At 35.8% G+C, this 12,826-nt stretch overlaps 1 protein-coding gene and 1 long non-coding RNA gene across 7 annotated transcripts in view; one reads left to right on the top strand and one right to left on the bottom strand.

Moving 5' to 3' along the window:
• The window catches only part of psip1a (PC4 and SFRS1 interacting protein 1a), a 594,174-nt gene that overhangs the window by 168,014 nt on the left and 413,334 nt on the right, over positions 1–12,826 (top strand). The gene's annotated exons all lie outside the window — the stretch shown is intronic.
• LOC133538555 (uncharacterized) overlaps positions 1–12,826 on the bottom strand; it is a 173,989-nt gene that overhangs the window by 149,227 nt on the left and 11,936 nt on the right. For all 4 annotated transcript variants that reach the window (XR_009803034.1, XR_009803037.1, XR_009803036.1 and 1 more), the window contains exon 2: positions 3,369–3,489. This is a non-coding gene — a long non-coding RNA (uncharacterized LOC133538555). The remainder of the gene's footprint in view (positions 1–3,368; positions 3,490–12,826) is intronic.

Below are 12,826 nucleotides of genomic sequence, written 5' to 3' on the forward strand. Positions count from 1 at the left end.
TTATCCGGTTTCTCCTTTGCTCTGTGGCACTCAATGCAGGAAAGAGAATATTCCACGTGCTTTGGGCCGTCCACATTTAGATGAGCTGTGCATATAAACCAGTGTGTGAGCGGGGGCAAAAAAAAAAAATGTTTTAGAAAATGGTCTATTTAAACCCTCCCCTGCAGGCAACAGTATTTACAAGGAAACCGTTATCATTTAGTCTCTGTTGCGGATCAAAATCTCAAGCTCCGCCGAGAACGCTGCGAGGCCAAAAGTGCAGTTTCAGAGCCTCGGGATGCAGGAGGGCGGTGAGGTGAGGTGGGGGGGGGGGGGGGGGGGGGGGCGATGGTGGTGGTGTTGGGGATTTAAATCAAATCATTTGCAAATGCCCAAATATGTCTGATTGACCTGAAATATCGCTCCGTGTGAGAGAATTGTTCAAAATCAATACGGAAAAAGAATAGCCTTGAAGAATGATTTCAGAGGCCGGTGCGTTTTTTTTTTTGTTTTTTTTGCAAGCGGCGTGCGAGGGGTCACGGAAGGTCAGGCGAATTAAAACTGCACCGGGTGCAGCCAATTAAAATAAAAAAAAGACAGGGATGAGTATCCTTCATTTTCTTAACCTATCAGAGCAGTCAAGCTTTGGCTCGCTGAAATTCTAAACGAAAGCCGGGGGAAAAGTGTGAAGACTTTTTCACTTAACGCTTAAACGATCCTGGGGATATTTTGCTTTGTGCCAATCCGCTTATTTTTTCAACATTTTGTCCGTGTGTGAAAATATACAGAAAGTGGCAGAGGACAATCTATAATGGTCGTGTCTGTTCTTTAAATGTGTCTGAAAAAAAGTCAGTGAAAACCTTATTCCATTTTCACTTTGTGTAATTGTCTACCAGATGCCAGTACTTTTTCCCCATCAAAGCATGCATCAAAATGCTTTTTCTGCACGACAGCTTTACTACTAAAATAAGTGCGGGGTTTTGCTGATGTTAGATAATGGTGTGCATGTAAAAAATAAATAATTTTTTTTTTCATACTAACAATTGTCCACCAAATGCACTTCTTTTTCAATATTAAACCATGCCTTACATTTTCTGCCAGGCTGCTTTGCTACTAAATGCTAAGTGTGTGTCTCTACTGATGTTAGATATAAGTATGTGTGTGTGTCATAATAAAAATATATACATTGTTTTATTATCATATTTTATAATTGTCCACCAGATGGCACTATTTTTCCCCCATCAAAGCATGCATCAAAATGCTTTTTCTGCACGACAGCTTTACTACTAAAATAAGTGCGGGGTTTTGCTGATGTTTGATAATGGTGTGCATGTAAAAAATAAATACAATTGTTTGAATATTTTTTTTTATACTAACAATTGTCCACCAAGTGCACTTCTTTTTCAATATTAAACCATGCCTCACATTTTCTGCCAGGCTGCTTTGCTACTAAATGCTAAGTGTGTGTCTCTACTGATGTTAGATATAAGTATGTGTGTGTGTCATAATAAAAATATATACATTGTTTTATTATTATATTTTATAATTGTCCACCAGATGGCACTATTTTTTTCCCATCAAAGCATGCATTAAAATCACTCACTTTTTCTGAAAGTCTGCCTTGCTACTAAAATCAGTGTGTGTTCGTGTTGATGTTAGATAACAGTGTGTGTGTATACATTTTTTTTTAATCATGCATTGCTATATATTTTTCATAATTGTCCATCAAAATCACGTTTTTCCCCATTAAAGCATGCATCAAAATGTCAATTTCTGCAAGGCTGCCTTGCTACTAAAATTATAAGTGCATGTCTCTATTGATATTAGATAAGTGTATGCAAATTATATATAATATATATATATATACATAAATAAAATTTTACTTAATTTTTTTATAATTGTCCACCAAATGCAAACTTTATCCTATCAAAGCATGCATCGAAATATGTCAATTTTTCTGAAAGTCTGGCTTGGTACTAAAATGATAAGTGTGTGTCCCTATTGACATTAGATAACAGTGTATGTAAATATATATACAAATTATGTATATATTTTTTTGTAATTGTCCACCAAATGCAAACTTTACACCCCATCAAAGCATGCATCGAAATGTTTCACATTTCTGCAAGGCTGCCGTGTTCCTAAAATGATACGTGCACGCATCCATATTGATGTTAGATAAAAACAAAAATGATTGTTTTATTAGTATTTGTTAGAAAATAGACGGATGGATGGATAATTGTCTATCAGATGGCACTAATTTTAACCCATCAAAGCATGCATCATAATGTCTCACTTTTTCTGCAAGGCTGCCTCGCTACTATAATGATTAGTCTCTATATTGATCTTGTGTGTATACAAAAAAAATTAAACAAATTATAGGTTGTTTTATTATTATTTGTTACAATTGTCCAACAGATGGCACTATTTTTTCCCCATTAATGCATGCTACTATAATGAGAAATGTGTGTCTCTATTGATGTTAGATAATGGTGCTTATGTAAAAAAAAAGTGATATACATACATACATACATATATATACATATATATATATATATATATATATACATACATTTTTCGGAGTATAAGTCGAACCTGCCGAAAATCGAAAATGCATAATAAAGAAGGAAAAAAACTGGAGTATAAGTCGCATTTTTTGGGGAAATGTCTTTGATAAAACCCAACACCAAGAATAGACATTTGAAAGGCAATTTTAAAATAAATAAAGAATAGTGAACAACAGGCTGAATAAGTGTATGTTATATGAGGCATAAATAACCTAACATATTATGGTAAGAGTCATTCAAATAACTACAACATATAGAACATGCTACTAGTTTACCAAAACAATCTGTCACTCCTAATCGCTGAATCCCATGAAATCTTATACGTTTAGTCTCTTACGTGAATGAGCTAAATAATATTTGATATTTTACGGTAATGTGTTAATCATTTCACACATAAGTCGCTCCTGAGTATAAGTCGCACCTCAGGCCAAACTATGAAAAAAACTGCGACTTATAGTCCGAAAAATACGTTATATAAAAATATATACATATATATACAGTATACACACACACACCTTAAGTATAAAAACATACATATTCATAAACTATTTACACATTTAGAGGGTTAAAACACTTCCATTCACTCACATAACATGGAAAAAAATATTAACATGTATTTTTACAGGAGTTTTTGGAAAGCTGACATTTTTTGTCTTTTGAGTCAAATGTGTTTTTGCAAATATGATCACTATCATATTTGTTTTCTTTTATTCCATGATGTGATTTTGACCCCCAAATAGTGTTCCTCGCCCTACAAAGTACTCTCGGCTGTCTCTGATTGGTTTGGCAATTAAACTCCACCTCGACACACGGCCGACTGACCTTATTGTATTTACTTCACGCCGCCGTCCAGGTGCCCTGTAGGTAAGGAGCGGAGCGAGGTTCCTACACGCCGTGTGTAGCGGGCGGGCTTGGCGGTGACAGCTCCACGCTGCCCTTTGACCTGCGAGGAAGAGAAAACAACATCAATGGTAATTCCTCCTTCAAACACATTAACTGGGATGAACCGGGTCCCAGCGAGCCCCTCACACTGGACGCATTGATCGCAGAAATCCATGAATAAATTTAGCACTAATTGATTTTCCCCCCCACTCTCCTCCTTCGAAATAAATGTCTAATTCTGAAAGTAGGCGGTGAATGGAGCAGATTTTTTTTTTTTCCACACACCAGCAAAATAAACAGCGACAGTTTTTCTATGTTTTTCTAATGTTTTCGCATGCGGACACGAGTCCACGCGAGTTCCAAAGCCCAAACAATACACAATAATTCATTGTTTACAGATTGCTGCGGCAACAGACTCAGAAATAACAAGCTTTTAATTGCTTTGGGCCAAGATTTAAAAGTTGTAGTTTGCACATCTGCTGTATGAGCTAACGAGGCTTTCACGCTCTCAGTTAGAGAGCCAAATAAACGGCATTTGCAAAAATGTCGAGAGCGTTAAGACTGGGGATGCAGGAGGGGGGGGGGGGGGGGGAAGGGGGGGATGCAAAGTGGAATTCGGATGTTGGTAATGTGTGTGCGTGAGCAGTTTGACTTCAATTGACTACAGGCGAGAGAGAGAAAAAAAAAATTCTGAGATCAATTTATCATTTCCTGTCTTGTGGAGTATTTAAGAACATTTACTGTCAATGTTACAACATGGATAAGCATTAGAAAGAAATAAGTCATGCATTCTTTAAAACATGTAAATAAGTCAGCATATTTAATATTGTAACTAAATATTAGGTTGTTTTTTAAAATTAAATGAATTGTTAAAAACATTGAATTTAAAAGGTTGTGCTCTAAAAAAAAATGAAGATGAATTTTGATTGAGAAAAATGAGCCGACCTGACATCTATTATATATTCATTTCATTATGTGAATCACAACGAAACATTTTTTCTACTATTTGTTTGTTGTTTGTGTTACGGATTGAACTCGTGCGGTGCACAAACATGTTATAAAATTGCTAAAAAGCGAAAAAAGTAAATACATTTTGCTTCGTTCTACTCCTTTTTGGACAAACTATACATTTGTGAATTGTATGCATGTTCAAAATAAACTATTTTACTGACAATTTAAGACATTTATGCTCATTTAATGTCAGTGCTCAGTGAATAAATAATATTTGGATTGAGCCTTTTAAATGTATACATTTTTTTTTTAAATACCTTGATAAAAAAAACTATAGTGTATTTTTTTTTAGCACTGTCTGAGATAATAATGACTTCATGCATATTACCATTGGCTTCAAATAAGTGCTATGGATGTGATTTCAAGTTGTCTCCTCCATCAGCTGCTGTGACTAAGATGTGCTTTTAGGTATCACACTGCCACCTACTGGTGGAAAAGAGGGAGGTTCCCAGTCAGTGAGCTGTACACAAAAAAATAAATGAGCTCTTTAAGATTAAAAATATTCTGATTCCATGACATCCGAGGTGAGGCGACATATCTGGGAATTATACACCTTGCATTCAGTTCCAACATGAAAAGATGGATGATATCAGGATACGTTGTGAATGAGTGATGGGATGATATCCCCAGGACTTGTTTTGCTCAACCATGCAAAGAAAAATAAAAGAAGAGGTGTATTTGTATAGCACTACCTCTAAATTAAACAAGACGGAACATCTGGGACGCCCCGGAGGTGGCATCAAGCGCCCCTTGCGTCCTCGGTCTGCCTGAGCAGTAGCTTCTTAGGCATGAAAGGATCAGGGACTATGGACAGCCATTTTCTACTGCTTGTCCCTTTCGGGGTCATGCGTGGTGCTGGAGCCTATCCCAGCTGCATTCGGGCGGAAGGCGGAGTACACCCTGGACAAGTCGCCACCTGATTACAGGGCCAACACAGATAGACAACATTCACACTCACGTTCACACACTAGGTCATTTATTTTACTCCATACCGTACATCAGGGGTCACCAACCTTTTTAAAACCAAGAGCTACTTCTTGGGTACTGATTAATGCGAAGGGCTACCAGTTTGATACACACTTCAATAAATTGCCAGAAATAACCAATTTGCTCAATTTACCTTTATTAAACAAATCTATATAATTAAAAAAAAAAAAAATGGGTATTTCTGTCTGTCATTCCGTCGTACGTTTTTATTCCTTTTTACGGATGGTTTTTTGTAGAGAATAAATGATGAAATAAACGCTTAATTGAACGGTTTAAAAGAGGAGAAAACACGAAACAAATGAAAATTACATTTTGAAACATAGTTTATCTGCAATTTCGACTCTTTGAAATTCAAAATTCAACCCAAAAAATTAAGAGAAAAACTAGCTAATTCGAATCTTTTTGAAAAAATTAAAAAAAGAATATATGGAACATCATTAGTCATTTTTCCTGATTAAGATTCATTTCAGAATTTTGATGACATGTTTTAAATAGCTTAAAATCCAATCTGCACTTTGTTAGAATATAGAACAAATTGGACCAAGCTATATTTCTAACAAAGACAAATCATTATTTCTTCTAGATTTTCCAGAACAAAGATTTTAAAAGAAATTCAAAAGACTTTGAAATAACATTTAAATTTGATTCTACAGATTTTCTAGATTTGCCAGAATAATATTTTAGAATTTTAATCATAAGTTTGAAGAAATATTTCACAAATACTCTTTGTCGAAAAAACAGAAGCTAAAATGAAGAATTAAATTAAAATGTATTTATTATTCTTTACAATAAAAATTTTTTTTTACTTGAACATTGATTTAAATTGTCAGGAAAGAAGAGGAAGGAATTTAAAAGGTAAAAAGGTATATGTGTTTAAAAATCCTAAAATCATTTTTAAGGTTGTGTTTTTTCTCTAAAATTGTCTTTCTGAAAATTATAAGAAGAAAGTAAAAAAAAATAAATGAATTTATTTAAACAAGTGAAGACCAAGTCTTTGAAATATTTTCTTGGATTTTCAAATTCTATTTGAGTTTTGTCTCTCTTAGAATTAAAAATGCCGAGCAAAGAGAGACCAGCTTGCTTTTGGGGTCGCTGGCGCCTATCTCAGTTACAATCGGGCGGAAGGCGGCGTATACCCTGGACGAGTCGCCACCTCATCGCATGTGTGTGTATATATATATATATATATATATATATATACATATACACATACATACATACATACATATATATACATACATACATACTATATATATATACTGTATATCACACTTAAAATGTAGTAGAACCATCTGAATTTTATATGATGATGATATTTAGGATAATTTTTACCTTTAATGCAATACATAAAGATTTTCACCATCCAATAAAAAAAGCAATCTGTTTTTTTTTTTTTTATTCATCCAAACTAAAAATATTGTTCATAGCTTTTCACATTAACATAAAGAGATGCTTGTTTTTTAATGGACAGCAACAATATTATACTGACATGTCATGAAAAACAATAATAATCAAATATTTATATAATAGATAGATAGATAGATAGATAGATAGAGTAATATATTGATTCCTTCAGGAAAATTAAAACGAAATTTAAAAAAAATTAATGGTACGAATGTTCTGAAATATTTTTCTGTAGGTTCTATTTTGGAATTCCCAAACCTACCAGCAATCTAAGAATGTAATAAGATAATCGTATATATTTTATATTTATTGTAAATAAAAAAATAAATAAAAAATATTGTCAGCGTCCAATGAAAAAGCACATTATTATATATTTTTTTATTTATCAAAATTAAAAATATTTGTTTGTAGATTCTCCACATAACACACACATTTAGAGGTGATTGTTTTATTGGACAATATTATACTGACATGAAAAACATCCATCTATTTTCTACCGCTTGTCCCTTTTTGGGATCGCTGGAGCCTATCTCAGCTGCATGAATAGTTAAACATTTATATAATGTTACTAATGTCCTTAAATATTTTTCTGGGGGTTCCATTTTGGAATTCTCATTCTACCAGCAATCTAAGAATGTAATAGATGTAATTATTTATGTGTTGTACCTTTACTGTAATAAATAAAATATTGAAATATTTTCACCATACAATGAAAAAGTAGTTGTTTTTTTTATTATTTATCAAAACTAAAAATATATTTTGTAGATTATCACATTAACACATTTAGAGATGAGTGAATCTATTGGACAGCTACAATATTATACTGACATTATGAAAAACAACAATAAAATATTAATAGGTAGGTGTTTTTGATCATTTTTCTGGGGGTTAAATTTTGGATTTTTTTTATTTTTCCATTTATTAAGAAAACTATTTAGTTTTAGTTACTTTGTGCGTGTGCGTGTGTGTGCGAAATTGTAAGCACATTTCATGCCCTGATAACACAAATTATTTTTAAGCGATACTGTAGCTCACAGCTTGAACCTTTTTTTTTTTAATGAATGTATTAATCAATCCAACAAAACAATAGCATAACATGGCAATACATTCCAAAACCAAACTCGACCTAGCAACATTCAGAATCGCAATAAACAGAGCAATTGAGGACACACAAACATGACACGGTACAATCTAAAAGTAGTGAAATAAAAATGATTATCAATATTAGTAACAATTTCAAAATAGCAGTGATTAAAAATCCTTCATTGATATTATCATTAAAAACATTAATAAAAAAAAATGAACAATAGTGTCACATTTTAATATCCACTCTTTTAGTAATACTATCCAACATTATGCCCCTAACATGCAGTACAAAGTATTTATTTTGGAAAAAAAATCAGATTTAATGACAGAAATAAGCAAAAAAAGGTCATATTTCACCTCTTTCGTGAAGCAAAATAAGTTACCTGAAATGTTTAAAGTACCTCTCAGTGAATAAACACACAATATCTCCCTGACAGGGTCAGTCAAAACTGCATGAGCATTATTTCTAATGTTTGTAAAAGCAGGATTTCGGCTAGAGCTTTTTAATTGGACCCTAGTAGATTGTGCACATGTGCATACTTTGCATGCATATACAGTGGGGCTTAAAAGTCTTTAGTCAGCCAGCGATTGTGCAAGTTCTCCCACTTCAAATGATGACAGAGGTCTGTCATTTTCATCATAGGTACACTTCAACTGTGAGAGACAGAATGGGAAAAAAAATACAGAAATTCACAAAGAATTTATTAGTAAATTATGGTGGAAAATAAGTATTTGGTCAACCATTCAAAGCTCTGACTGATGGAAGGAGGTTTTGGCTCCAAATCTCAGGATACATGGCCCCATTCATTCTTTCCTTAACACGGATCAATCGTCCTGTCCCCTTAGCAGAAAAACAGCCCCAAAGCATGATGTTTCCACCCCCATGCTTCACAGTAGGTATGGTGTTCTTGGGATGCAACTCAGTATTCTTCTTCCTCCAAACACCACCAGTTGAGTTGATACCAAAATGGATACATGGATGATACAGCAGAGGATTGGGAGAATGTCATGTGGTCAGATGAAACCAAAATAGAACTTTTTGGTATAAACTCAACTCAGAAGAAGAATACTGAGTTGCATCCCAAGAACACCATACCTACTGTGAAGCATGGGGGTGGAAACGTCATGCTTTGGGGCTGTTTTTCTGCTAAGGGGACAGGACGATTGATCCGTGTTAAGGAAAGAATAAATGGGGCCATGTATCCTGAGATTTGGAGCCAAAACCTCCTTCCATCAGCTTTGAATGCTTGACCAAATACTTATTTTCCACTATCATTTACAAATAAATTCTTTAAAATTCCTACCATGTGAATTCCTGGATTTTTTTCCCCCATTCTGTCTCTCCCAGTTGAAGTGTACCTATGATGAAAATGACAGACCTCTGTCATCATTTGAAGTGGGAGAACTTGCACAATCGCTGGCTGACTAAAGACTTTTTTTGCCCCACTGTATCTATGATTGCTGCCCCGTACTAAAAGCACACAAAGTAGTTGAGTTTCATTATGTTTGCCATGCCCGAACCTCCCAGAGGCTCGGCATCTGCCGCCCTGCCGTGTACACAACCGGAAAGAGAAGGCGCTTGTCACTTTGGTGAAGCAGCCGCGATGGAAGAGGAGGAAGGGGATAGTGGGGATGACGCAAGCGCGCCGTGGCCCCTGCGAGGGCCAGGTTGCGGGGATGGCCTGTGCTTCGGCAGATGGGCCGCCGTGTCGCTGCACATTCGCAGCCGCATGAATCACCCGGCAGATGTTTAACGTCAAGGCCGGGCTGTCGCACGCACATAAACACACGCACAAAAACAGGCGAGTGCTTGAGCCAGAAAGGCTCAGACCATTGCAAACTTGACCCGAAACAAGAACAAGTCTTGAAGCTGCAACACAATGACCTCACCTGGAGGGAATAGTTGTCAGATTTGTAATGAATTGGAGGAGCAGAAGAAAAGCTCCATTTAAAGTCATCCGTTAAGAAAACTGAGGGTCGGGACCTAAAATGGGCTAAAGGTCAAAAAGCCACACAATTCATTTTTGATGCACTTTATGTAAATGTGGTTCTTTTAGCTTCTTTATGGTTGCTTGACGTAAAGTCACACTGATGTATTTGTCTTACATTTGGGTTCGGATGGAATCTAATTTAAAATTTGACCAGAAAATTGCAGAAATATCAATATACAGTACAGGTCAAAAAGTTTGGACACACCTTCTCATCTAATGCGTTTTCTATATTTTCATATTGTAGATTGTCATTAAAGGCATCATAACTATGAATGAACACATATGTACTTAAAAAGAAAAGGTGAAATAACTGAAAACATGCTTTATATTCTAGTTTCTTCAAAATAGCCACCCTTTGCTCTGATTACTGCTTCGCACACTCTTGGCATTCTCTCCATGAGCTTCAAGCACACCTGTGAAGTGAAAACCATTTCAGGTGACTAACTCTTGAAGCTAATGGAGGGATTGTGCAAAGCAGTAATCAGAGCAAAGGGTGGCTATTTTGAAGAAACTAGAACATAAAACATGTTTTCAATTATTTCACCTATTTTTTGTTAAGTACTTAACTCCACATGTGTTCATTCATAGTTTTGATGCTTTCAGTGACAATCTACAAGTCATGAAAATAAAGAAAACACATTTAATGAAAAGGTGTGTCCAAAATTTTGGCCTGTAGTGCAGTGGTCTCCAAACACCGATTGGTACCAGGCCGCAGAATAATTTTTTTATTAAATTATTTTTATTTATTTTTTAATTTTAAATAAATCAACATAAAAACACAAGATACGCTTACAATTAGTGCACCAACCCAATAAACCTCCCTTTTTCCATCCATCCATCCATTTTCTATCGCTTATTCCCTTTTGGGGTAGCGGGGGGGTGTGACAAAAAACTAAATAAATAAATAAAAATTAAGAATAAAATAAAAAAATTAAATAATCCCCCCCACCCCGCCGGGCCACGGGACATATTGTCAAGCGTTGACCAGTCCGCAGCTACAAAAAGGTTGGGGACCACTGCTGTAGTGTATATCACTGGTCCCCAACCACCGATTGGTACCGGGCTGCAGAAAAATGTATTTAAAAAAAAAAAATATATATATATATATATTTTTTTTTTTTTAAATCAACATAAAAAACACAATATACACTTATAATTAGTGCACCAACCACAAAACACTCCCTTTTTCATGACAAAAACGTCCCTTTTTCATGACAAGGAAGAAATTAAAAAAAAAAAAAAAAAAAAAGGACACACACACACACACACACACACACACACACACACACACACCCCGGGCCACGGGACATATTGTCAAGCGTTGACCAGTCCGCAGCTACAAAAAGGTTGGGGACCACTGCTGTAGTGTATATCACTGGTCCCCAACCACCGATTGGTACCGGGCTGCAGAAAAATGTATTTAAAAAAAAAAAATATATATATATATATATATATATATTTTTTTTTAAATCAACATAAAAAACACAATATACACTTATAATTAGTGCACCAACCACAAAACACTCCCTTTTTCATGACAAAAACGTCCCTTTTTCATGACAAGGAAGAAATTTAAAAAAAAAAAAAAAAAAAAAAGGACACACACACACACACACACACACACACACACACACACACACACACACACACACACACACACACACACACACACACACACCCCGGGCCACGGGACAAAGTATTAAGCGTTGACCAGTCCGCAGCTGCAAAAAGGTTGGGGACCACTGCTGTAGTGTACGTCACTGATTCTCAAACTGTGGTACGTGGTACATAGGCTCCATCGAGTGGTTAACCAAAGAATTACTTGAATAAAGTACAGTGTTTTATTTTTCTATATTCAAACACAGTGTTACTGTTCAAACTGTGTGCATCGTTACAGTAGACAAAAATATTAAAAGGGCCCCATTATGCAAAACCAACTTTCCTAACCTGATAGTACCTGCTTATGTGTATTAAGGATCTGCATAATTCCTGAAAATGTCAAACGTGGAGGAATGGCAGAGATATTTATCAAATAATCTTGCCTATCTTTCTACGTCCTCCAAACGGTCAGTTTGGAATTCGTCAGCCCTGTGACGTCTGCAAGTATTTCTATATACCAGGGGTCGGGAACCTTTTTGGCTGAGAGAGCCAAAAAGCCAAATATTTCAAAAAGTATTTCCCTAAGAGCCATATAATATTTTTCTCAACACTGAACACAACTAAATGTGTGCATTTTTAAGTAAGACCAACATTTCTAGGGTATAAGAGGTCTCTTATTCTTTGTAATAACATTGTTATTCTCAAGCTAACTGTGGAGGAGGCGTGGCCTGCAATCCTGCAGCGAACTGGGGTGTGCCAGGAATGGCCTCGAAATCAGCGACAGGTGCGTAGATGGTCCACCAGGGCCTTGATATCTAATCACCTGTCGCTCTGTTATAAGCCGCAGCCAGTAGGAGAGACAGGGTTGGGGCTGGGGCTGGAGCCAGAGCGCGAGCAAGAACGAAAGACAAAAATACAATTGCAGGACAGCAACTGAGAGACTATTGAAAAATAAAACAATATTGAAACCCTGAAACAGGCTCTCATGTCGGTGCTTGGTGGTCTGAAGAACCCCCAGGAGGGCAAGCCCCACACTAACCAATAATAAATAAATAACTTATTACCATTACGCAACTTCTTTAACAGGTGCGGTAGAAAACGGATGGATGGAATAAAAATGCATGAGAATGTTTTATATTTTGAACGTTATTTTTAACACTGTGATTACAAGTGGAATCATTCATTACTTTTCATGCTAAGCAATGTCAGCTCTGATTTATCCGAGAGCCAGATGCAGTCATCAAAAGAGCCACATCTGGCTCGCGAGCCATAGGTTCCCTACCCCTGCTATATACGGTAAAGGATAAAGTTGCGTGAGTC

This window comes from Nerophis ophidion, linkage group LG20 (assembly GCF_033978795.1).
Source record: "Nerophis ophidion isolate RoL-2023_Sa linkage group LG20, RoL_Noph_v1.0, whole genome shotgun sequence".
NCBI classification, from domain to species: Eukaryota; Metazoa; Chordata; class Actinopteri; order Syngnathiformes; family Syngnathidae; genus Nerophis; species Nerophis ophidion.